This window comes from Pan troglodytes, chromosome 3 (assembly GCF_028858775.2).
Source record: "Pan troglodytes isolate AG18354 chromosome 3, NHGRI_mPanTro3-v2.0_pri, whole genome shotgun sequence".
In the NCBI taxonomy this organism is placed as follows: domain Eukaryota; kingdom Metazoa; phylum Chordata; class Mammalia; order Primates; family Hominidae; genus Pan; species Pan troglodytes.
In genome coordinates, this window is record NC_072401.2 from 111,853,011 (window position 1) to 111,879,731 (window position 26,721).

Here is a 26,721-nt window from a genome sequence, read left to right on the forward strand (position 1 = left end):
GGTTCAAGCGATTCTCCTGCCTCAGTCTCCCGAGTAGCTAGGATTATAGGCATGCTCCACCACGCCCGGCTAATTTTTGTATTTTTAGTAGAGACAGGGTTTCTCCATGTTGGTCAGGCTAGTCTCGAACTCCCAACCTCAGGTGATCCGCCCGCCTCAGCCTCCCAAAGTGCTGGGATTACAGATGTGAGCCACCACAGCTGGCCATCTATTGTCTTTTCTTTGACCCTTCCTTTCCAGTTTTTGAAGATAAAGCAGGAAATAATCTCTGAAGATGCTCGATAAAAATTTCCTCCCAAAACACAAAAACACATGCTTCTACTTCATTGATAAAAATTTACTGCAGTTTGGCACCTGGGTCTAGTTCAGCTGGTGGATGAGCTGATTGATGCATTCACCCTGATAGCCAGGTGTGCCCATCTCCTTGAGGAAACCCACTCTATTTTGGGTAGCATGATGGGCCACTGAGAGGTGGATAGGGCGCAAGAACCATGAGATCTCCTAGAAATGCTTCCCTGGGAGGGCAGTTTCATGAATGAGGTCTTCCAAACAAATGAGCCAAACTTCCCCAGGTGCTCCTCAATCACTGTGTTGTGTGTCAGAGGGATGGTCTTATTCTTGACCTTGGCTTGTCCATGTTTCAAAGTGAGTTCCCGGACACACTTCAGATTTGGAAATCCCCAGGTCACATAAGGTTCCACTATACACAGCATTTTTAGGTTCTAGGGGGTGACTTTTACAAAGACACCACTAAAAATTTTCTTCAGGCGAAGTCTTGCAATGGTTCTCTGCAGCAGTAAACTCACGCTATCAGTCCTTTCTATGTGTACAGCAAAGGCCAAGGAATGTTTATTTGGCAATTCCAAGATGTGAGGTTTTACTACTAGTCATCTGAGACACACCTCGTCACGTTTCTGCCACCAGGAATCATGTAGGAATGATTCCAGTCATTTAAATCGGAGCCCTTTTCCTTTCCTCTGCTCCTTCTTTGCCAAACTGCCTGCTTTGCCTGGGTGGTTTTGAGGGCTTGATAAGCCTTCCTCTTTTTCAGAAGATTTTCTAGAACCAAAGGAGTTTTTCTTTGCTCTTGCTCCACCATCTTTCTAGTGTTGCTCTTTTACTTTCTTCTTAATTGAACAGCAACAAAACCAGCATAAGCTTATTGATAAATGTCAAGTGGCACTCTCATGGGGAGAAGAGAGAATGCTGGGGATATTGTAAAATCAACTGCAAATACCCATCTAAAGGGGGTGTCTACTACTCAGTGATAACCAATTATTGCCAATCTGACTTTTCAGGAAGGACTCCATATCTTTTTATGTCTAAAATGCTCATAGATAATTCAAATTTCAAAAATCACTGTGCTGATCAATGCTGTTTATGGGGGGGAAATGTTCTGTGCTGGCTTCCAGTGGCCAGATGATGACCACTAAGTGAGACATGTATTATTGGGGGAAAACATATTTTTGCAATTAATAAGAGTCTCTTGTTCATCCCTTTCCATCCAGAATTCTCTCTCGCATTTTAGCTCTCATAACACTGAATCTATAATTATTTACTAAATGCATTGTTTCTTCTAGTTTTCTCTTGACTAGAAGGTAGATTGGAGAAGGCAAGGAATTAGATTTCTGAGGTCCCCAGGTTAGTGTTTCTTAAACTTGAGTTCAGCAGAAGAGTCTCTTAAGGTCTTAGTAGCAGGGATTCTGATTCGTTCAATTGAGGTGAATCCCACATATACACTTTTTAAAAAAATACAATTTCAAGATGATTTGGTTGCAGAATAAATCTCACATGACACTTTGAAAAATGTTTCCTTAAAGCAGTGGTTGGGCTCTTCTATTTTTCTCCTTTGGCCAGGGCCTATGGACTGTTCAGTTTGCACACATTTCCTTCCTTCCCTCCTTCCTTCCTTCCTTCCTTCCTTCCTTCCTTCCTTCCTTCCTTCCTTCCTTCCTTCTTTCCTTCCTTCCTTCCTTTCATTTCTTTCTTTCCTTCTTTCTTTCTTTTTTGATGGAGTCTCACTCTGTCGCCAGGCTGGGGTGTAGTGGCACGATCTTGGCTCACTGCAACCTTCACCTCCCAGGTTTGAGCAATTCTCCTGCTTCAGCCTCCCAAGTAGCTGAGACTACAGGCGCGTGCCACTATGCCCAGCCAATTTTTTTGTATTTTTAGTGGAGACGGGGTTTCACCATGTTGGCCAGGATGGTCTTCATCTCTTGACCTCATGATCTGCCTGCCTCGGCCTCCCAAAGTGCTGGGATTACATGTGTGAGCCACCGCACCTGGCCTGCACACATTTTCGTAAATAAATGTGCTCACTCAGTCCAGGTGGATCACAGGTAAAGAAGGCCAGTTTTGTATCATGCTCTTCTCCTCCTGCTTGATGGAGTGGGAACAGAGGTGGGGTAGGGCACAACCAGGCTCCATGACCCACTGCTCTATGTTATCTAGCACAGAGCTGGGTCCCTTTATAGGATACTCTTTACTGTTCTTTGTTTTAAAAATTTACTGTTACACCAATGCATAATTTTAAAATTCTCACTTTTAGGAGAGTGATCAAAAGAAGCCAACTTGCTTTCCTACTTTCCTGGTCAATAGCAAGAATTCATGTATGATTTGAAGCTCCTGCAGCATATTAACCCAAACAAAGCATTGGTAAACCAGAGATGGTGCAACCGTCCAGGTATGATTCTAACTGTTCCAGGAAAAGGCCAGTTCTGTGTGACATGAGTGCTCAAAAAAAATTATTTTTTTGGTAAACCGGTATTGTCTATTCCTTACTTCAGATGGAAAAGTAACACTTATGTAAAGCAGCATTGTAAACAGATGTGCTTCCTTCCTTCCTTCCTTCCTTTCTTCCCTTCCCTTCCCTTCCTTTCCCTTCTCTTCCCTTCCTTCCCTCCCTTCCTTCCTCCCTCCCTTCCTTCCTTCTTTCTTTCCTTCCTTTCTTCTTTCAACAGGGTCTCACTGTATTACCCAGGATGGAGTGCAGTGGTGTGATCATAGCCCACTGCAGCCTGGAACTCCGGGGCTCATGCAATCCTCCTGCCTCAGCCTCCCAAGGAACTGGGACTACAAGTATGCACTACCATGTTTGGCTAATTTTTAAAATTTTTTATAGAGACAGTGTCTCACTCTGTTCCCCAGGCTGGTTTCAAACTCCTGACCTCAAGCAATCCTCCCACCTCATCTCCCAAAGCCAACATGCCCAGCCCTTTTCTTAAATATTCATATAGGAAACTTTGTTACCTTTATTGCCAACAAAGAAGAAGTATTGTCAGGATTAATATACCCATGGAAATCTAATTCTGACCTCTGCCAAGCACAGTAATAAGGGGGAAATGTATTTTGACTATTAAGTATAACTTTCTTTACAAAATCTCTGATTTTAAGTGATTGCCTGACATTCCATCTTGGCATCTTTAGCCAAATTACCAATTTTTCATTGTTTGTTCTGTTTTGTTTTTGAGACTGAGTCTCCCTCTGCTGCCAGGCTGGAGTGCAGTGGCACGATCTCGGCTCACTGCAACCTCCGACTCGCTGGTTCAAGTGATTCTCCTGCCTCAGCCTCCCGAGTAGCTGGGATTACAGGCATGCGCTATTATGCCCAGCTAATTTTTGTATTTTTAGTAGAGACAGGGTTTCACCATGTTGGCCAAGCTGGTCTCGAACTCCTGACATCGTGATCCACCCGCCTTGGCCTCCCAAAGTGCTGGGATTACAGACATGAGCCACCGTGCCCGGCCTAATTTTTCATTGTTAATGAACCACTTTGACAGGGAAATTCGCAGATTTTCTTTCTAGGTAAGCTAGGAGGCTTTCACATAAATATTCACTTAATTCCATCGACAACCTGGAAAGAGGGCTTGTTTCTCATTCTACTGGTAAAGATGCTAAGGCTCAGTGAGGCTAATAAAGTTTCTCAAAATCACAAACCAAGTCAGTGCAAGAGCAGACATCAGCCATGCCTTAACTGTATACTACTTTGCAGAGGGCATATCAATTGAGATTCTTTTTGTTGTAGTTAACAAGAAGCAGCGGGAGTTTTGTAGTAACTCTCAGAGTGGATGGGAGGTTAGACAACTGAAGAACCAAGACAAGTCTTAGAACAGCTTCCAGATATCTAGCCAGCAGGATCCTCTCTGGGCTTCTCTTTAGAATGAAAAGCTCAAAAATTGTCTTCCTTGTCTTAATTCAGCTTGCTGGCAATTCAAAGTACCAGGAGAGAAATTCCTATTGTCCCAAATGAAATCACACACTCCTTTGCTGGGGAAAGGCAGCAAAGGTCCTGATCACATTTAGTGCCACCAAGACTGCTTATCCCTGGGAGAAATAATTCCCCTACGTGAAATAAAGGTGCCCTTAGGAAGGGAAAATGGGTGCTGAGATATATCCTTCCTTCCAAAAAGTCCACAAAAGTCCACATGCACTGACTGAGGGAGTTAGTTACATACACAAAAAGGAAAAGTCCATATGCAGTTGTCCTTTAGGACATCAACCTATTGTAATACTAAGAATATTCCCTAATTTCTCTTAATAATCTATTATAGAGCTTTCATACCTGGATTCGCTCAGATCCTTCATGAATGTCTTCTTATATAATGGATCCAAGACCACCAACTCAGATAAAATTTTCGCCGGTAGTTTTTACATAACTACTTTAGGCAAAAAATAGTACAATCGACCCTTGAACAACGTGGGGATTAGGGATGCCAACCCCTGTGCCGTCAAAAGTCTGCGTATAAGTTTTGACTTCCCAAAAACCTAACTATTAGTAGCCTGCTGTTGACTGGAAACCTTATTGATAATATACATAGCCAATTAATACATATTTTATACGGTATATGTATTAAATACTGCATTCTTATAATAAAGTAAGTTAGAGAAAAGAAAATATTATTAAGAAAATCATAAGGAAGAGAAAATACACTTTCTATTCAGTAAGTGGAAGTGGATCATCACAAAGGTCTTCATCCTCATCGTGTTCGTGTTGAGTAGGCTGAGTAGGAGGAAGAGGAGGGGTTGCTCTTGCTGTCTTATGGGTGGCAGAGGTACCACATATAAGTGAACATGCACAGTTCAAACCCATGTTGTTTGAAGGTCACCTCTACTTTGATTTGATCTAAATGACCACCTTTGAGATTCCAAGAATGTCTATATTCAGAACATGATACACAAAGACTTTTACTCACAGACGTCATGATTTATAAAATGTCATATGCCCTCTCCTGTTCTTGGAAGTTTTGTCACATTTCTGACTCTTTGCATGTATCCCTCAACTGCAACAGGATGAAGCAGTCTAGTCATAGCCCGAGCTAGGTAAGTCCCAACCACTCAGGTGGCAACAGACAGAGCTTGATGTCCAAAGAGTGTGACAAATGATCTTAGACTTCTAAATGAAATTTGTAGAGTGTCCTGATGGAAAAATCTAAGAATGAGAAATACCCTTCATTTCTAGTCTGGTTGAGAGTCAATATCACAAAAGTTTGTCAGTCGTAGTAGGGTTCAGACCACTGAGCTGGAGTTCGGGGGCAAAACTCCAAGTCACTCATTCATGCTCTAAATGCCCCATCAGTCTATGGAAAAGGCTGTCCCAGATAGGTGCCCTTTGTCAGTGGAACTTCTCCAGTCCACCTTGTACTTGGTTCACCAGTTACTTTAATTGTGGCTTTCCTAATTCATTGATCTCCTGCATTTGGACTTTGTACTGTGAAGGGAAAATAAATCTTGGGACCCCAAAATCACTAAGCCAAGGGAAAAGTCAAACTGGGAACTACATCAGGCAAACTTGTCTCCCATTTTAATTCCTAAATAAGATAGCTAAAAATATGAGTTACCTCCCTCACAATTTGCCGACAAGGAAATTCACTGTAGACCTCAAGATCTTTACCCTAAAACAGTTCTGTTGAATTTCACAACTTATCTTCACAGGTACAAATTGTCATCCCTCTGCTCACCTGAGGCAAATGCATATCTGACTGCTTCTTCTGCCCTATTTATGTAAAAATGCAGATTCACTGAGCCAGTGTATTCAGTGAATACACTGTGTATTGTGTATTCAGTGAAAGGCTGATCAAGGACTCAAAAGAACACAGCCTTTTGTTTCTTATCTACCTATGACCTGGAAGGCCCCCACCATTATCCACTTAGAATTGTCCCACCTTACCTGACTGAACCAATGTACACCTTATGCATATTGATTGATGTCTCACATCTCCCTAAAATGTATAAAAGCAAGCTGTATCACAACCACCTTGGGCACATGTCATCAGGACCTCTTGAGGCTGTGGAATGGGTGTATCCTTAACTTTGGTAAAATAAACTTTCTTTTTTTTTTTATTATACTTTAAGTTTTAGGGTACATGTGCACATTGTGCAGGTTAGTTACATATGTATACATGTGCCATGCTGGTGTGCTGCACCCATTAACTCGTCATCTAGCATTAGGTATATCTCCCAATGCTATCCCTCCCCCCTCCCCCCACCCCACCACAGTCCCCAGAGTGTGATGTTCCCCTTCCTGTGTCCATGTGATCTCATTGTTCAATTCCCACCTATGAGTGAGAATATGCGGTGTTTGGTTTTTTTTTCTTACGATAGTTTACTGAGAATGATGATTTCCAATTTCATCCATGTCCCTACAAAGGACATGAACTCATCGTTTTTTATGGCTGCATAGTATTCCATGGTGTATATGTGCCACATTTTCTTAATCCAGTCTATCATTGTTGGACATTTGGGTTGGTTCCAAGTCTTTGCTATTGTGAATAATGCCGCAATAAACATATGTGTGCATGTGTCTGTATAGTAGCATGATTTATAAATCTTTGGGTATATACGCAGTAATGGGATGGCTGGGTCAAATGGTATTTCTAGTTCTAGATCCCTGAGGAATCGCCACACTGACTTCCACAATGGTTGAACTAGTTTACAGTCCCACCAACAGTGTAAAAGTGTTCCTATTTCTCCCCATCCTCTCCAGCAACTGTTGTTTCCAGACTTTTTGATGATTGCCATTCTAACTGGTGTGAGATGGTATCTCATTGTGGTTTTGATTTGCATTTCTCTGATGGCCAGTGATGATGAGCATTTTTTCATGTGTCTTTTGGCTGCATAAATGGCTTCTTTTGAGAAGTGTCTGTTCATGTCCTTCGCCCACTTTTTGATGGGGTTGTTTGTTTTTTTCTTGTAAATTTGTTTGAGTTCATTGTAGATTCCGCATATTACCCCTTTGTCAGATGAGTAGGTTGCAAAAATTTTCTCCCATTCTGTAGGTTGCCTGTTCACTCTGATGGTAGTTTCTTTTGCTGTGCAGAAGCTCTTGAGTTGAATTAGATCCCATTTGTCAATTTTGGCTTTTGTTGCCATTGCTTTTGGTGTTTTAGACATGAAGTCCTTGCCCATGCCTATGTCCTGAATGGTACTGCCTAGGTTTTCTTCTAGGGTTTTTATGGTTTTAGGTCTAACGTTTAAGTCTTTAATCCATCTTGAATTGATTTTTGTATAAGGTGTAAGGAAGGGATCCAGTTTCAGCTTTCTACATATGGCTAGCCAGTTTTCCCAGCACCATTTATTAAATAGGGAATCCTTTCCCCATTGCTTGTTTTTGTCAGGTTTGTCAAAGATCAGATAGTTGTAGATATGTGGCGTTATTTCTGAGGGCTCTGTTCTGTTCCATTGATCTATATCTCTGTTTTGGTACCAGTACCATGCTGTTTTGGTTACTGTAGCCTTGTAGTATAGTTTGAAGTCAGGTAGCATGATGCCTCCAGCTTTGTTCTTTTGGCTTAGGATTGACTTGGAGATGCGGGCTCTTTTTCGGTTCCATATGAACTTTAAAGTAGGTTTTTCCAATTCTGTGAAGAAAGTCATTGGTAGCTTGATGGGGATGGCATTGAATCTGTAAATTACCTTGGGCAGTATGGCCATTTTCACGATATTGATTCTTCCTACCCATGAGCATGGAATGTTCTTCCATTTGTTTGTATCCTCTTTTATTTCCTTGAGCAGTGGTTTGTAGTTCTCCTTGAAGAGGTCCTTCACATCCCTTGTAAGTTGGATTCCTAGGTATTTTATTCTCTTTGAAGCAATTGTGAATGGGAGTTCACTCATGATTTGGCTCTCTGTTTGTCTGTTGTTGGTGTATAAGAATGCTTTTGATTTTTGTACATTGATTTTGTATCCTGAGACTTGGCTGAAGTTGCTTATCAGCTTAAGGAGATTTTGGGCTGAGACAATGGGGTTTTCCAGATATACAATCATGTCGTCTGCAAACAGGGACAATTTGACTTCCTCTTTTCCTAATTGAATACCCTTTATTTTCTTCTCCTGCCTGATTGCCCTGGCCAGAACTTCCAACACTATGTTGAATAGGAGTGGTGAGAGAGGGCATCCCTGTCTTGTGCCAGTTTTCAAAGGGAATGCTTCCAGTTTTTGCCCATTCAGTATGATATTGGCTGTGGGTTTGTCATAGATAGCTCTTATTATTTTGAAATACGTCCCATCAATACCTAATTTATTGAGAGTTTTTAGCATGAAGGGTTGTTGAATTTTGTCAAAGGCCTTTTCTGCATCTATTGAGATAATCATGTGGTTTTTGTCTTTGGCTCTGTTTATATGCTGGATTACATTTATTGATTTGCGTATGTTGAACCAGCCTTGCATCCCAGGGATGAAGCCCACTTGATCATGGTGGATAAGCTTTTTGATGTGCTGCTGGATTCGTTTTGCCAGTATTTTATTGAGGAATTTTGCATCAATGTTCATCAAGGATATTGGTCTAAAATTCTCTTTTTTGGTTGTGTCTCTGCCCGGCTTTGGTATCAGCATGATGCTGGCCTCATAAAATGAGTTAGGGAGGATTCCCTCTTTTTCTATTGATTGGAATAGTTTCAGAAGGAATGGTACCAGTTCCTCCTTGTACCTCTGGTAGAATTCGGCTGTGAATCCATCTGGTCCTGGACTCTTTTTGGTTGGTAAACTATTGATTATTGCCACAATTTCAGATCCTGTTACTGGTCTATTCAGAGATTCAACTTCTTCCTGGTTTAGTCTTGGGAGAGTGTATGTGTCGAGGAATTTATCCATTTCTTCTAGATTTTCTAGCTTATTTGCGTAGAGGTGTTTGTAGTATTCTCTGATGGTAGTTTGTATATCTGTGGGATCAGTGGTGATATCCCCTTTATCATTTTTTATTGTGTCTATTTGATTCTTCTCTCTTTTTTTCTTTATTAGTCTTGCTAGCGGTCTATCAATTTTGTTGATCCTTTCAAAAAACCAGCTCCTGGATTCATTAATTTTTTGAAGGGTTTTTTTTGTCTCTATTTCCTTCAGTTCTGCTCTGATTTTAGTTATTTCTTGCCTTCTGCTAGCTTTTGAATGTGTTTGCTCTTGCTTTTCTAGTTCTTTTAATTGTGATGTTAGGGTGTCAATTTTGGATCTTTCCTCCTTTCTCTTGTGGGCATTTAGTGCTATAAATTTCCCTCTGCACACTGCTTTGAATGCGTCCCAGAGATTCTGGTATGTTGTGTCTTTGTTCTCATTGGTTTCAAAGAACATCTTTATTTCTGCCTTCATTTCGTTATGTACCCAGTAGTCATTCAGGAGCAGGTTGTTCAGTTTCCATGTAGTTGAGTGGTTTTGAGTGAGATTCTTAATCCTGAGTTCTAGTTTGATTGCACTGTGGTCTGAGAGATAGTTTGTTATAATTTGTTCTTTTACATTTGTTGAGGGGAGCTTTACTTCCAACTATGTGGTCAATTTTGGAATAGGTGTGGTGTGGTGCTGAAAAAAATGTATATTCTGTTGATTTGGGGTGGAGAGTTCTGTAGATGTCTATTAGGTTCGCTTGGTGCAGAGCTGAGTTCAATTCCTGGGTATCCTTGTTGACTTTCTGTCTCATTGATCTGTCTAATGTTGACAGTGGGGTGTTAAAGTCTCCCATTATTAATGTGTGGGAGTCCAAGTCTCTTTGTAGGTCACTCAGGACTTGCTTTATGAATCTGGGTGCTCCTGTATTGGGTGCATATATATTTAGGATAGTTAGCTCTTCTTGTTGAATTGATCCCTTTACCATTACGTAATGGCCTTCTTTGTCTCTTTTGATCTTTGTTAGTTTAAAGTCTGTTTTATCAGAGACTAGGATTGCAACCCCTGCCTTTTTTTGTTTTCTGGATATGAAATTCTGGGTTGAAAATTCTTTTCTTTAAGAATGTTGAATATTGGCCCCCACTCTCTTCTGGCTTGTAGGGTTTCTGCCGAGAGAGCCGCTGTTAGTCTGATGGGTTTCCCTTTGAGGGTAACCCGACCTTTCTGTCTGGCTGCCCTTAACATTTTTTCCTTCATTTCAGCTTTGGGGAATCTGACAATTATGTGTCTTGGAGTTGCTCTTCTCGAGGAGTATTTTGTAGCGTTCTCTGTATTTCCTGAATCTGAACGTTGGCCTGCCTTGCTAGATTGGGGAAGTTCTCCTGGATAATATCCTGCAGAGTATTTTCCAACTTGGTTCCATTCTCCCCATCACTTTCAGGTACACCAATCAGACGTAGATTTGGTCTTTTCACATAGTCCCATATTTCTTGGAGGCTTTGCTCATTTCTTTTTATTCTTTTTTCTCTAAACTTCCCTTCTCGCTTCATTTCATTCATTTCATCTTCCATCGCTGATACCCTTTCTTCCAGTTGATCGCATCGGCTCCTGAGGCTTCTGCATTCTTCACGTAGTTCTCGAGCCTTGGTTTTCAGCTCCATCAGCTCCTTTAAGCACTTCTCTGTATTGGTTATTCTAGTTATACATTCTTCTAAATTTTTTTTCAAAGTTTTCAACTTCTTTGCCTTTGGTTTGAATGTCCTCCCGTAGCTCAGAGTAATTTGATCGTCTGAAGTCTTCTTCTCTCAGCTTGTCAAAGTCATTCTCCATCCAGCTTTGTTCCGTTGCTGGTGAGGAACTGCGTTCCTTTGGAGGAGGAGAGGCGCTCTGCGTTTTAGAGTTTCCAGTTTTTCTGTTCTGTTTTTCCCCCATCTTTGTGGTTTTATCTACTTTTGTTCTTTGATGATGGTGATGTACAGATGGGTTTTTGGTGTGGATGTCCTTTCTGTTTGTTAGTTTTCCTTCTAACAGACAGGACCCTCAGCTGCATGTCTGTTGGAATACCCTGCCATGTGAGGTGTCAGTGTGCCCCTGCTGGGGGGTGCCTCCCAGTTAGGCTGCTCGGGGGTCAGGGGTCTGGGACCCACTTGAGGAGGCAGTCTCCCCGTTCTCAGATCTCCAGCTGCGTGCTGGGAGAACCACTGCTCTCTTCAAAGCTGTCAGACAGGGACATTTAAGTCTGCAGAGGTTACTGCTGTCTTTTTGTTTGTCTGTGCCCTGCCCCCAGAGGTGGAGCCTACAGAGGCAGGCAGGCCTCCTTGAGCTGTGGTGGGCTCCACCCAGTTCGAGCTGCCCAGCTGCTTTGTTTACCTAAGCAAGCCTGGGCAATGGCGGGTGCCCCTCCCCCAGCCTCGCTGCCGCCTTGCAGTTTGATCTCAGACTGCTGTGCTAGCAATCAGGGAGACTCCGTGGGCGTAGGACCCTCCGAGCCAGGTGCGGGATGTAATCTCGTGGTGCGCCATTTTTTAAGCCGGTCCGAAAAGCGCAATATTCGGGTGGGAGTGACCCGATTTTCCAGGTGAGTCCGTCACCCCTTTCTTTGACTCGGAAAGGGAACTCCCTGACCCCTTGCGCTTCCCAAGTGAGGCAGTGCCTCGCCCTGCTTCAGCTCGTGCACGGTGTGCGCACCCACTGACCTGCGCCCACTGTCTGGCACTCCCTAGTGAGATGAACCCGGTACCTCAGATGGAAATGCAGAAATCATCGTCTTCTGCGTCGCTCGCGCTGGGAGCTGTAGACCGGAGCTGTTCCTATTCGGCCATCTTGGCTCCTCCACAGAGCGGTAAAATAAACTTTCTAAATTTACTGAGCCCTGTCTCAGATATTTTGGGTTCACAGTACCTTAGCCCCCTTTGCCTTTGTAACAAGCCTGGCTTGCTTTGTAACAAGCTCCTGGCTTTTGACCTTGGTTGTATGTCTGCTCTCCATCCTCTGTGTCCAGTTCACTGTGGCACTAGACAGGGCACTAAGGGCACTCTGTTCTGGAGCCTGGCTGGACTCTCCTTCAACTAGGGGAAAATTGGACAAGGAGGAGCTAGGCCATCTGTAGGGATGCTGTATCCCTCCCGTTGACCCTCAGGGTTAGTCCTGGGACAAGCTCTTAGGAAGGGTGGAAAGCAGAGGCTGCAAATTGGCCAAAGCTTAACATTCGCCTGTGAATATCCCCACCTGGGTTAGCCTTTCAGCCTGGATGATATTCTATCTGCTCTTCTTAACTTTACGAGCTCCTGAGGAGAGGTAACTGGAAGTTTACGAGCTCCTGAGGAGAGGTAATTGTAAGTCTACATAGGAATTGAGGTGCAGCTAAATCATGTTTGTGACCTGGCTAAAAGTTTTGCTCTGAATTTTCCTCACATATATAATAGGCTTATTTAGCCTCAGTAATACAGTGGGATATTTGGGGAGGGAGAATAAATTAGATATAGTACTTCTTAATTCCTATTTTAAGAGTCTCTATTCTTAAAAGATTATCTTGTTTAAACATTCAGATTATATTCCTCTAAAGATATTTTGTAGTCTCTTTTTGGCCTTTCAAAAACTTCTGACAGTAATTTCTACGCACTTGGAAATGAACTCTCACAGGGGGTTGCAAAATGGTGCCCCAGGCTTTTACTGGACCATCAGGCATGATGTGTTTTGCCATTTACTATGTTTGTATTTGAACAATTACATTTAAAAAATATTTCTAAGCGGTTCTTCATAATTGCTTGTTCACGCGTCATGTTCCTGACATTATTCCTTATTTTTATAAAGACATTTATTGTGTTTATTTTTAATTCCCATTCTGTCTGTTCTACTGGTTCTGCTTTCTCTTTAGTAGGGTGTTCTGTTTATCGTCTGTCTGTTGCAGGCTGTTGTTCTTCAGATGTCACATAATATCCTCCCCTCCCAGCTGTAAATTTATCTTTATTGCTTTGAGACAACAATAGTTCTATGGCAATACTTAGCTGTGGGGGTTTTTTTTTTCTTTGAATGTAAAACACTTAGAATAGTGACTGGTGAAGAAAGCACTCAATACTTGCTAGCTAGGGTGTATTTTCTATGGCTACACAACAAATTACCCCAGACAGCGGCTTAAAACTACACGTGTTTATTATGTCATAGTTCTACAGGTTAGAAATCTGCAGGTTCATCTGGGGTCCCTAGCTCAGGGAGTCCATGTCAGGCTGGCCTCCTACATCTGGAGGCTCTGGGAAAGAATCCACTTCCAGGCTCATTCAGGTTGTTGGCAGAATTGCTTCTTGCAGTTGTTAGATGGATTTAGTCTTTTCTTGTCTTCAGTTGGATCACTGTTACCTTTTAGAAGCTTCCCTCTGTTACTTGCCATGGGGCCCCTCCATTTCAGAGCCCCTGTACTGCCTCATCAACTCCTTCTCATGGTTGGAATAGCTCTGACTTTCTCTTTGGCTACTCTTTTAAATGAGTTTAAATGGCACATGTGATTAGATTGTGCCCACCTGGGAAAACCTCCCTTTTGCTTAATTCAAAGTCAGCTGTCTACTGCAATAATTTGCTAGTGTGCCATCACAAAACACTGGAAACTGGGTGGTTTAAACAACAGAAATGTATTGTCTCAACAGTTCTGGAGGCTGAAAGTCTGAAATGGAGGCATCTGGTGGGTTGGAAACTTCTGAGGACTGTGAGGGAGAATTCATTCCATGCCTCTCTCCTAGATTCTCCCAGCCCTATGCATTCGTTGGCTTGTAGACGTCCTTCTCCCTACTAGTAAGGGGAAGACATTACTAGTATCTGTCTGTATACAAATTCCTTGGCTTGTAGACGGCCTTCTCCCTTACTAGTATCTGTCTGTATACAAATTTCTCCACCTTTTAAAAATCTAGACATAAGTCATAATGGATTAGGGCCCACCCTAATGACCTACCTCATTTTAACTTGAACATCTGTAAAGCCCCTATTTTTCTTTCTTTCTTTTTTCTTTTTTTTTTGAGACAGAGTCTCGCTCTGTCACCCAAGCTGGGGCACAATGGTGCCATTAGGGCTCACTGCAGAGGTTCCAGGGTTCAAACGATTCTCCTGCCTCAGCCTCCCGAGTAGCAGGGATTACAGGTGCATGCCACCACACCCAGCTAATTTTTGTATTTTTAGTAGAAATGGGGTTTTACCATGTTGGTCAGGCTGGTCTTTAACTCCTGACCTCAAGTGATCCACCCGCCTAGGCCTTCCAAAGTGCTGGGATTATAGGCATGAGCCATCGTGCCTGGTCCATCTTTCTAAATAAGGTCATGTTCTCAGGGACTGGGAGTTAGGAGTTCAGCATCCTTTAAAACCCATAAGAATTAGTAACCTGAATTAATCTGCAAAATAAATGAGGGAACAGAGGCCAAAGAGGGTAAACCACTATCAGATGGACTAGAACCCAGGCACGAGGACTCATTACTTCAGCCCTTCATCCTGTGTGTGTGTTCACAGTCCCCATTTAAATATGTATGTTGTATCAAGGACTACAATAGTAATTTGGAGTTTGGGAAAATTGCATATCCTGCGCTGATGGACTGGAAGATGAGATGTGCTTTAGGCAGAGCCTGTTTATCAATAGGTGAGTGGCTATGAAATGGGGGTAGGAACCCATAGGGAAGAAACTAGATGATCTGCTGAAAATGAGAAGAAAAATGAGCTGCTGGACCTGCCAGCTGGCACCACTGCTCAAGTGGATTATGAACTGAATATAGAAAATATGAGGGAACAAAGAGCTGTATGAGTGTTCACAGCTGCTCTCCTCACATGCATGACCCCTTCTCAAACATATTTTCTGAACGAATCACTCTCAGCAGGAAAGTGGTCTCTCTACTAGGAATAACAAACAAGACAGTCTCTACAACTACTTGGGCAAAGAGAAGCTTTGCCATGGAGAGGTCTGCTCTTACCTGTGTTTCGCAGAATGCTCTGCAGAGAAACACTCACTTTGTTCATGATTTGTCTAATTCCTGGAAAACATCAGCACTGCAATTTAGTTTTAGAGTCTGTTGAAAAGATGTGCTGGCATTAAAAAAAAATTAAGAAACTATGCTGTGAACTGCAGACTTTCTGAGAAATCTGGAATAGTTTGGCCCACACATTTCCTCTCAATTGAGAACACAAGGTTTGGAATCAGGCCAGGTGACCTAGGTTATAGCTCTGGCTCTAACTACATGACCTTGTCCAAGTTACTTAATGTTCATAAACCTCCATTTATCTATCAATAAACAGGACTAATAATACATACATACCTCATGGGGATGCTGTGAAGATGAGATGAAAACCATCATCAAGGAATGTTAGCCAGAATCAGAATCCTTATCACCACTACATTCTCAAAGTCTCCTTAGATCCAAATTGAACATTTTTAGGAATAATTTTTAAAAATAAAATCTATCTTTTCTTTGTAAATTTGCTTTTTAGTTTAATGCTTAATGTTTTGGTCAGTTGAATGAACTCTTTCAGCATCCTAAAATTATGTTAATATTGAGGAAAATATTGCTTACTAAATTTTTTGGATTAGAAAATAGTGCATGAATGCAGTAAATTCTCTGGATTCAGAGTCCAGAGTGCTCACCATTACGCCAGAGAGCCCCACGATAAAATGCAGTAAATTCTCTTGCCAGGATTGCAAGCTGACTCAATTGAAAGAATACCGTTTTATTTTTCTTATTTATTTATTTAGACAGAGCCTCTGTAGCCCAGGCTGGAGTGCAGTGGTGTGATCATAACTTACTGTAGCCCTGAATATCAGGGTTCAAGTGATCCTCCCATCTCAGCCTCCCAAGTAGCTGGAACTACAGATGGGCACTACCATGTCTGGCTAATTTTAAATTTTTTGTAGAGATGGTGTCTTGCTATGTTGCCCAGGTTGGTCTCAAACTCCTGAACTCAAGTGATCCCCCTGCCTTCACCTCCCAAAGTGTTGGGATTACAGGCATGAGCCACCACATCTAGCCAGGGAAAATAATACTAAGTGTGAACATCAAGAACCTTGATGTTATGTAACAACCTTGTCACCAGCCAGTGATATGTCCTCCAGTGCCTTAAATATTGGCTTCCTTGTTCATCAGATTTAGTAACTAATGAGGCATAACTGAGTAAGCAATAAAGGACTCATAAAAGAAGGGTCTCAAGTTCTCTGGTGCTGCTATATCAGGGGCGTGGGGTCCCCACAGACCTGGAAATTCCGGCCCCTCTTTCTCAACTCAGAGAAAATTGAGACATCCGGGATTGATTTCCAAAGACTCATGTTATGTAAAGAAGCCACCAAGAAGAGCAAAGAAAAGGAGCCAGGGATAGCAGCTCTTCCTCAGGGACACTTGACTTTCAGGGATGTGGCTATAGAATTCTCAGTGGAGTTGGGAGGCCGAGGCGGGCGGATCATGAGGTCAGGAGAGATCGAGCCCACAGTGAAACCCCATCTCTACTAAACATACAAAAAATTAGCCGGGCCTGGTGGCAGGTGCCTGTAGTCCCAGCTACTTGGGAGGCTGAGACAGGAGAATGGCTTGAACCCGGGAGGCGGAGCTTGCAGTGAGCCGAGATCGCGCCACTACACTCCAGCCTGGGTGACACAGCAAGACTCCATCTCAAAAAAAAAAAAAAAAAAAAAAAAAAATTCTCAGTGGAGGAGTGGAAATGCCTGTACCCTGTGCAGAGGCCTTTATACAGGGACGTGATGTTGGAGAACTACAGGAACCTAGAGTCTGTGGATAGCTCTTTAAAATCCATGATGGAGTTCTCATCAACAGGGCAAGGCAATAGGGAAGTGTTCCACATAGGGATTTTGGAAAGACATGAAAATCATCACACTGGAGATTTTTGCTTCCCAGAAACCGAGAAAGATATTCATGACTTTGAGTTTCAGTGGCAAGAAATGGAAAGAAATGGCCATGAAGCACCCATGACAGAAACCAAAGAGTTAACTGGTAGTACAGACTGACATGATCAACGGCATGCTGGAAACAAGCCTATTAAAGATCAGCTTGGATTAAGCTTTCATTTGCATCTGCCTGAACTGCGCATATTTCAGACTGAATGGAAAATTGGTAATCAAGTGGACCAGTCTATCAATGATGCTTCCTCAGCTTCAACATCCCAAATAATTTCTTGTAGGCTCAAAACCCATCTTTCTAATAAGTACGGGAAGAATTTCCTCCATTCTTCATTATTCACACAAATACAGGAAGTACACAAGAGAGAAAAACCTTTCCAATGTAATGAGTATGGCAAAGCCTTTAATTATAGCTCACACTTAAGGAGACATCACATAACCCATTCAGGAGAGAAATAATGTAAATGTGATGTATGTGGCAAAGTCTTTCATGAGAAGTAATACCTTGCATGCCACCATAGAGTTGATACTGGAGAGAAACCTTACAAGTGTAATGAGTGTAGCAAGACCTTCAATCAGAAGTCATCCCTTCAATGCTGTCATAGACTTCATACTGGACAGAAACCTTACAAATGAGAAGAATTGACAAAGTTTACAGTTGCAGATCACAACTTGAAACACATAGGAGAATTCATACTGGAGAAAAACCATGCAAATGTAAGGTTTGCCACAAGGCTTTCTGGGATAATTCATGCCTTTCACGCCTGAAGAGTTCATACTGGAGGGAAACCTTATGAGTGTAAGGTTTGTGACAAGGTTTTCTGGCATGATTCATGCCTTGCACAACATCAGAGAGTTCATACTGGGGAGAAACCTTACAAGTGTAATAAGTGTGGCAAGACCTTTGCTCAAAATTCAGGTCTTGTAATGCATAAGGCAATTCATAATGGAAAGAAACCTTACACATGTAATGAATGTGGCAAGGTTTTTAGTCAAAAAGCAAATCTTGTATGTCATTATAGATGTCATACTGGAGAGAAACCATAGAAGCGTAATGAGTGTGGCAAGACCTTCACTTGAAATTCAGCCCTTGTAATTCATAAAGCAATTCATACTGGAGACAAATCTTACAAATATAATGACTATGGCAAGGTTTCTTTTTTTTTTCTTTTTCTTTTTCTTTTTTTTGAGACAGAGTCTCACTCTGTTGCCCAGGCTGGAGTGCAGTGACGTGATCTTGGCTCACTGCAAGCTCCACCTCCCAGGTTCACGCCATTTTCTTGCCTCAGCCTCCTGAGTAGCTGGGACTACAGGTGCCCACCACCACGCCTGGCTAATTTTTTGTATTTTTGGTAGAGACGGGGTTTCACCATGTTGTCCAGGATGGTCTCAATCTCCTGACCTCGTGATCCGCCTGCCTCGGCCTCCCAAGGTGCTGGGATTACAGGCGTGAGCCACCACGCCCAGCCGAATGTGGCAAGGTGTCTAATCAACAATCAAACCTTGCACAACATCAGAGAGTTCATACTGGAGGGAAACCTTACAAGTGTAATGAGTACGGCAAAGCCTTTAGTGGGCAGTCAACACTTATTCATCATCAAGCAATCCGTGGTATAGGGAAACTTTACAAATGTAATGATTCTTACAAAGTCTTCAGTAATGCTACAACCTTTGCAAAACATTAGATAATCCATAATGAAGAGAGATCTTACAAGTGTAGTAAATGTGGCAAATTTTTCAGATATCAATCATACCTTGCAGTTGATTGGCAAACTCATACTGGAGAGAAATCTTACAAATGTGATGATTGTGGCAAGGTCTTCAGTCAAGCTTCATCTTATGCAAAACATAGGAGAATTCATACAGGAGAGAAACCTCAAGTGTGATGATTGTGGCAAAGTCTTGACTTCACTTTCACACAGGATTAAACATCAGAGAATCTATACTGGACAGAATCTTAAAAATGTCGTAAGTGTGGCAAGGTCTTCAGTCCGAGGTCAATCCTTGCAGAACATCAGAAAATTCATTTTTGAGATAATTTTTCCAAATACAATGACTATAGAAAATCATAAAGCTTTAATTGACATTAGAGCCAATTCAGCATTGACTTGAGATTGAGTTGACTTAACATTGAGTTCAAGCATTATTGACATTAAAGTGTTTATGTTAAGAAGATTAGGCCGGGTGGGGTGGCTCACGCCTGTGGTCCCAGCACTTTGGGAGGCCAAGGCTGATAGATCACAGCCACGCCTGGCTACGAGGGGGTGGAGGCCGCTGTGGGGCAGGGGCCTGGCTAGAATGGACGGGACCTCGAACAGGATCTGGGCGCGGCAAGAATGGGGAGGCTGCTTGGGGGCCGGGCAAGCAGAGGGAAGGGGCGGGGCCAGAGGGTGATCATCATCTTGGGGGCGAGGTCTGGAAGGGGTGTTCTGAAGGGCAGGGCCTGGAGGGGGCGGGTCCTGGCTTTCTCCTCAGTTGGGCCCCAGATGTCGCCTGCTGTCATCCTCTTGCCCTGCAGGACTGGATCCTCCGGGTACTGATTGGTGGACTGTTACTGATGTGCTGTGATATTACCCCTAATATCACAGGGATGCTTCATCCGTTTTAAGTTAATATTTCAAACAATCGAAGGTAAAACAACATATTTATTGGGCAACCTGTAATGAAAGCTGAATCGTTTTTCCTCTTAAGTTGAAAATGGTTTTAATGCAAAGCGCCTTTTCTGAGCAGGTAGAGTCACGCATCCTGCAGGCGGTGCAAGCTCCCCTCCGTCTGGGGCAGGGCGGGGCGGAGGGGCAGGGACCTCGGTAAAGGGGTGGAGTGGGGCACTGGTTGCAGCAGGGACTGACAATTAGAACGGCTTATTAAGCAAGGTCCTGGGTTGTTTGAGTGGATAATGGAAACTGAACGGTGACATGCAAAACTGCCTACTACACAAAGGAAGTGAAGGACAATTTTATATTTCATGGAAATAAAGTCAGGGCCCGGAGCAGTGGCTCGCGCCTGTGATCCCAGCACTTTGAGAGGCTGAGGCAGGAGGATGGCTTAAGCCTAGGTGTTTGAGATCAGCTTGGGCAGCGTGGTGAGACCTCATCTATACTAAAAAAAAAAAAAAAAAAAAAAAAAAAAAAAAAAAAAAAAAAAATCAGCCAGGTGTGGTGGTGCGCACCTGTGGTCCCAGCTGCTCGGGGCGCTGAGGTCGGAGGATTGCTTAAGCCAGAAAGTTGGAGGCTGCAGTGAGCTCTGATCTCGCCACCACACTCCAGACTGGATGACAAAGCTAGACCCTGTCTCAAACAAACAAGCAAATAAATGAGAGGTTTATTTAAAATAAACCTTTAAAAATAAAGGAAGAGATTTTCTTTCCTTTTGTCTCTTTTCTTAGCACACTCAGTTAGAAAATTTGTAAATGCATTTTCTCTGACTTCTGAGGTGTGTGTGTGTGTATGTGTGTGTTTTTTTGTTTGTTTGTTTGTTTTGTTTTTTTACGGAGTTTTTCTCTTGTTACCCAGGCTGGAGTGCAAGGCATGATCTTGCCTCACCACAACCTCCTACTCCTGGGTTCAGGCGATTCTCCTGCCTTGGCTTCCCAAGTAACTGGGATTACAGGCATGAGCCACTATGCCTGGCAAACTGGTTTTTTGAGAAACTAAATCTTTTTTCAGCTTAATGACCCAGGGAAGTATTTCTGAAAGACTTGGGAGTTCTCTTTGGAAGGCAAACAACAAAGGAGACAGTACCTTTATCTAGAAGAAATAGATAAATTCCTGGACACATACACCCTCCCAAGACTAAACCAGGAAGTAGTTGAATCCCTGAATAGACCAATAACAGGCTCTGAAATTGAGGAAATAATTAATAGCCTACCAACCAAAAAAAGTCCAGGACCAGAAGGATTCACAGCCGAATTCTACCAGAGGTACAAGGAAGAGCTGGTACCATTCATTCTGAAACTATTCCAATCAACAGAAAAAGAGGGAATCCTCCCTAACTCATTTTATGAGGCCAGCATCATCCTGATAACAAAGCCTGGCAGAGACACAATAAAAAAAGAGAATTTTAGACCAATATTCCTGATTAACATCGATGAGAAAATGCTAAGTAAAATACTGGCAAACCGAATCCAGCAGCACATCAAAAAGCTTATCCACCAAGATCAAGTTGGCTTCATCCCTGGGATGCAAGGCTGGTTCAACATACCCAAATTAATAAATGCAATCCGTCACATAAACAGAACCAAAGACAAAAACCACATTGATTATCTCAATAGAAGCAGGAAAGGCCATTGACAAAATTCAACAGCACTTCATGCTAAAAACTCTCAATAAACTAGGTATTCATGGAATGTATCTCAAAATAATAAGAGCTATTTATGACAAACCCACAGCCAATATAATACTGAATGAGCAAAAACCGGAAGCATTCCCTTTGAAAACTGGCACAAGACAGGGATGCCCTCTCTCACCATTCCTATTCAATATAGTGTTGGAAGTTCTGGCCAGGGCAATCAGGCAAGAGAAAGAAATAAAGGGTATTCAATTAGGAAAAGAGGAAGTCAAATTGTCCCTGTTTGCAGATGACATGATTGTATATCTAGAAAACCCCATCATCTCAGCCCCAAATCTCCTTAAGCTGATAAGCAACTACAGCAAAGTCTCAGGATACAAAATCAATGTGCAAAAACCACAAGCATTCCTATACACCAATGATAGACAAACAGAGAGCCAAATAATGAGTGAACTCCCATTCACAATTGCTACAAAGAGAATAAAATACCTAGGAATTCAACTTACAAGGGATGTGAAGGACCTCTTCAAGGAGAACTACATGCTCAATGAAATAAAAGAGGACACAAACAAATGGAAAAACACTCCATGCTTATGGATAGGAAGAATCAATATCGTGAAAATGGCCATACTGCCCAAGGTAATTTATAGATTTATAGATTCAATGCCATCCCATCAAGCTACCAATGACTTTCTTCACAGAACTGGAAAAAACTAGTTTAAAGTTCATATGGAACTGAAAAAGAGCCCACATTGCCAAGACAATCCTAAGCCAAAAGAACAAAGCTGGAGGCATCACACTACCTGACTTCAAACTATACTACAAGGCTACAGTAACCAAACAGCATGGTACAGGTACCAAAACAGAGAGATAGACCAGTGGAACAGAACAGAGACCTCAGAAATCACACCACACATCTACAATCATCTGATCTTTGACAAACCTAACAAAAACAAGAAATGGGGAAAGGATTCCCTACTTAATAAATGGTGCTGGGGAAACTAGCCATATGTAGAAAGCTGAAACTAGATCCCTTCCTTACACCTTATACAAAAATTAATTCAAGATGGATTAAAGACTTAAATGTTAGACCTAAAACCATAAAAGCCCTAGAAGAAAACCTAGTAAATACCATTCAGGACATAGGCACGGGCAAATGCTTCATGACTAAAACACCAAAAGTAATGGCAACAAAAGCCAAAATTGACAAATGGGATCTAATTAAACTCAAGAGCTTATGTACGGCAAAAGAAACTACCATCAGAGTGAACAGGCAACCTACAGAATGGGAGAAAATTTTTGCAATCTACTCATCTGTCAAAGGGTTGATATCCAGATTCTACAAATAACTTAAACAAATTTACAAGAAAAAATCAAACAACCCCATTCAAAAGTGAGCAAAGGATATGAACAGACACTTCTCAAAAGAAGACATTTATGCAGCCAACAGACACATGAAAAAATGCTCATCATTTGATGACCATCAAATAGTCATCAGAGAAATGCAAATCAAAACCACAATGAGATACCATCTCACACCAGTTAGAATGGCGATCATTAAAAAGTCAGGAAACAACACATGCTGGAGAGGATGTGGAGAAATAGGAACACTTTAACACTGTTGGTGAGACTGTAAACTAGTTCAACCATTGTTGAAGACAGTGTGGCTATTCCTCAAGGATCTAGAACTAGAAATACCATTTGACCCAGTGATCCCATTACTGCGTATATACCCAAAGGATTATAAATCATGCTGCTATAAAGACACATGCACACATATATATTGCGGCACTATTCACAATAGCAAAGACTTGGAACCAGCTCAAATGTCCATCAATGATAGACTGGATTAAGAAAATGTGGCACATATACACCATGCAATACTATGCAGCTAGAAAAAAGGATGAGTTCATGTCCTTTGTAGGGACATGGACGAAGCTGGAAACCATCATTCTGAACAAACTGTCGCAAGGGCAAAAAACCAACCACCACATGTTCTCTCTCATAGGTGAGAACTGAACAATGAGAACACTTGGACACACCAGGGCCTGGCATGGGTCGGGGATGGAGGAGGGATAACATTAGGAGAAATACCTAATGTAAATGATGAGTTAATGGGTGCAGCAAACCAGCATGGCACATGTATACATATGTAACAAATCTTGTGCACATGTACCCTACAACTTAATGTATATATATACACAAAGAATGAGTTTAAGAATAGAAATTTCTAGAAATTAGTTGGTAATCTGCAACTGGGATTTCAGCAGTAAAGACGGAAAATGTCAAAATTAGGATAATCACTTGGACAGAATATTTGATGTTATTAGAGTGAATAAGTTTGATGATAAATTTATAGATATGGAAAGAGCTAGATGGCCATAAATTATCTTTGGGAAGAAGAGTGGGAACTAGAGGAAGAGAGGTCAAGGAAGATTCACAATAGTCTATGCATCATTATAAATGTGCACATGTCCTCATAGTCAGGCAGTAATGTTTGAAGATACAGGTGAGTGCCTGAAATGAAGAAATACAACTTTTGCTAAAACATGCTGACCAAAAATAAAAATAAAAAGAAGAAGGCTGTTTGCGGTGGCTCACATCTGTAATCCCAGCACTTTGGGAGGCTGAGGCAGGTGATCACCTGAGGTCAGGAGTTCAAGACCAGCCTGGCCAACACGGCGAAACCCTGTCTCTACTAAAATTAAAAAAATTAGCTAGGCATAGTGGCACATGCCTGTAATCCCAGCTAGTAGTGGGGCTGAGGCAGAAGGATCGCTTCAACCTGGGAGATGGAGTTTGCAGTGAGCCGAGATCATGCCACTGCCCTCCAGCCTGGCCACAGAGTGAGACTCTGTCTCAAAAAATAAATAAATAAATAAATAAATAAATAAATAAATAAATAAATATTAAAATAAAATAAAAGGAAAAGAAGAAGAAGGAAAAGAAAAGAAAGACAAGAGAAAAAAGTCTTTGGGCCTAACAAAGCACTGAGTAGGCATGAGGTTTGATAGTCGATGTCCATTGAATTTAACCCTTAAAATTTTTTGTGGCTTTCAACACTGCTGGTTCATCAGAGGAGTAGATGGGTTACAAACCATCTTGCTGGGAATCAATAGGAAAGTGAATGATGCGAAAGTAGAGAGAAATCCTGTGAGTTTAGGAGTGAAAAGAAGGAAAGACTCCATATGGTAGCCAAAAGGGATGAGAAGGGGAAGGGAAAAGAAATATGCAATCTATGGAGATAGAGAGATGGAAGCATATTATCAGGGAACAGTTGAGGTAAGATCACAGGGCATTCACATAATCAAGTGGAGTTAACCTTTGAAATGTTAGCCTAAAATAGTAATAATCTTTAAATATTTACTTATTTGGCAGAATGATTAGCTTAGAAGAAAACTCTTTGTTAAAAAGCAACTTCTCTGTTTCTGGAATTCATCATTATTTTAAATAAAGGTAGACTGTAACTAGACCAAGTTATAAATGTGTTGGTGTTAAAAGGTGTGATATTACCTTATTAATTTGAATGACTGGCGCTGATTTCCTCCAATTTAAAAATTTTATTTAGTTAGTTCTAACAATCCCCAGGGAGTCTTGTTTTGCTTGACAGCTGCCTCTGATGCTGGCACACAGTGACCTCTTTCCAACCTTCTGCATCCAGCCTTTATGAGAAGGGGAGCTAACAAACTAATTAGACTGGTAGCTTAAAAAAATATCAATCTTGGTACACACCCAGGCCAAAAAGTCTTACATGTACAAAAACAGAACATTTGTGTCTGCCCAACTGTCCAATACTGCTAGCCTCAGGCTTTTATCTTACACTTAAAAACTGGTTTTATTTTGCACTTTGGCATACTGTATAGAAGTTTGACACATTTGTAGGATAAAAACTGCATTTGAAATGATGAGATCTACATTGGGAAAATTATGTGTGAACAAATTTGGAGATATAACCAAATAATTTGTCATTGATGGAAATGTGCAAGCTCTGCCTCCCGAGTTCAAGTGATTCTCCTGCCTCAGCCTCCCGAGTAGCTGGGACTACAGGTGCGCACCACCATGCCTGGCTAATTCTTGTATTTTCAGTAGAGATGGGATTTCACCATGTTGGCCAGGCTGGTCTCCAACTCCTGGCCTCATGCAATCCACCCACCTTGGCCTCCCAGAGTGTTGGGATTACAGCCATGAGCCACTGCACCCACCCAAAAATGGGTTAATTTCTTGTACCACATAAAGAAAAAAAAAACATGTATTAATAGTTGGCTTGTGAAAGATGGTATTTTCTGCCCAGCTCCTGGTAGAATTTTTTTTGCTGAACATGACTATCATGTCAGTGGGGTTTTAGTTATCAGTGCCAGAAGGGAAGTCAAAGATAAGGCACAATATTTCTCAATCCACTGGTCACCTGCATCAGAATTACTCAAGATGTTGTTTAAAAAAATACAGCTTCCGGCTGGGTTCATGCTTGTAATCCCAGCACTTTGGGAGGCTGAGGTGGGTGGATCACGAGGTCAGGAGCTCGAGACCAGCCTGGCCAGTATGGTGAAACCCTGTCTCTACTAAAAATACAAAAATTAGCTGGGTTTGGTGGCATGCGCCTGTAGTCCCAGCTGCTTGGGAGGCTGAGGCAGGAGAATCGCTTGAACCCGGGAGGCGGAGGTTGCAGTGAGCAGAGACAGTGCCACTGCACTCCAGCCTGGGCAACAGAGCAAGACTCTATCTAAAAAAAAAGCAGATTCCAAGTTTTCATACTGGATCTACTGAATCTCTGCAGGAGGTTCCTGATAATTTACTATTTTAATAAGCACTTAGGTGTTTCTTATGAAAACCAAAGTTTGAGAACTAGATTTTGAAACATACAACTATACTTAGCCTCAGTACTGTTTAGAGGGAATAAAAATTGGTGTATCCTTTATAATGTGCCCACTTTTCATGCAATCTCTTTACCAGAACTTAAAATGTACGCATCCTTTGACACAGCCATTCCATTTCTAGGAATTTATCTAACAGAATAATTGAATAAGTGTGCAAGGACATATGTTAAAAAAACTATCCATTACAAAATTGGCTATTGTAGGAGAAAAGTGGTAATAACTTAAATGCCTACCAAGGAATGTTGTGTATCAAATACTGTTCTAAGCACTTCAAAAGCAGTTAAGTCATTTAATCCTCATAACATTATATAGTAATAGAATATAAAACATATATTAAAATATAATCTTAATAATATTATCATCCCTCAATTTACAGATGAAAAAGCTGAGGCACGGAACAATTAAGTACTTATCCAAAATCACACTGCTGTACATGGCACAGCCAGGACACAAAGCCAGGTAGTCTGGCTCTAGAGTCTGTGGGCTTAATCCTGCACTATTTGCCTCTCTCAACATTCTGCTGCCTTCACATAATCATTAAATGTATTTTTAACTTACAAAAATTAAATTTAAAACATGAATGAGCTAGTATAGGTGACT

At 41.7% G+C, this 26,721-nt stretch overlaps 3 pseudogenes; 2 read left to right on the forward strand and 1 right to left on the reverse strand.

The window, feature by feature from the left end:
* Positions 1–360: 360 nt before the first annotated feature.
* Positions 361–1,106, reverse strand: LOC107974101 (large ribosomal subunit protein uL30-like 1; annotated as a pseudogene).
* A 15,617-nt stretch (positions 1,107–16,723) lies between these two features.
* LOC107974372 (putative protein ZNF321) lies at positions 16,724–17,638 on the forward strand (annotated as a pseudogene).
* A 746-nt stretch (positions 17,639–18,384) lies between these two features.
* On the forward strand, positions 18,385–20,344 carry LOC107973261 (putative zinc finger protein 137; annotated as a pseudogene).
* The last annotated feature ends 6,377 nt before the right edge of the window (positions 20,345–26,721 follow it).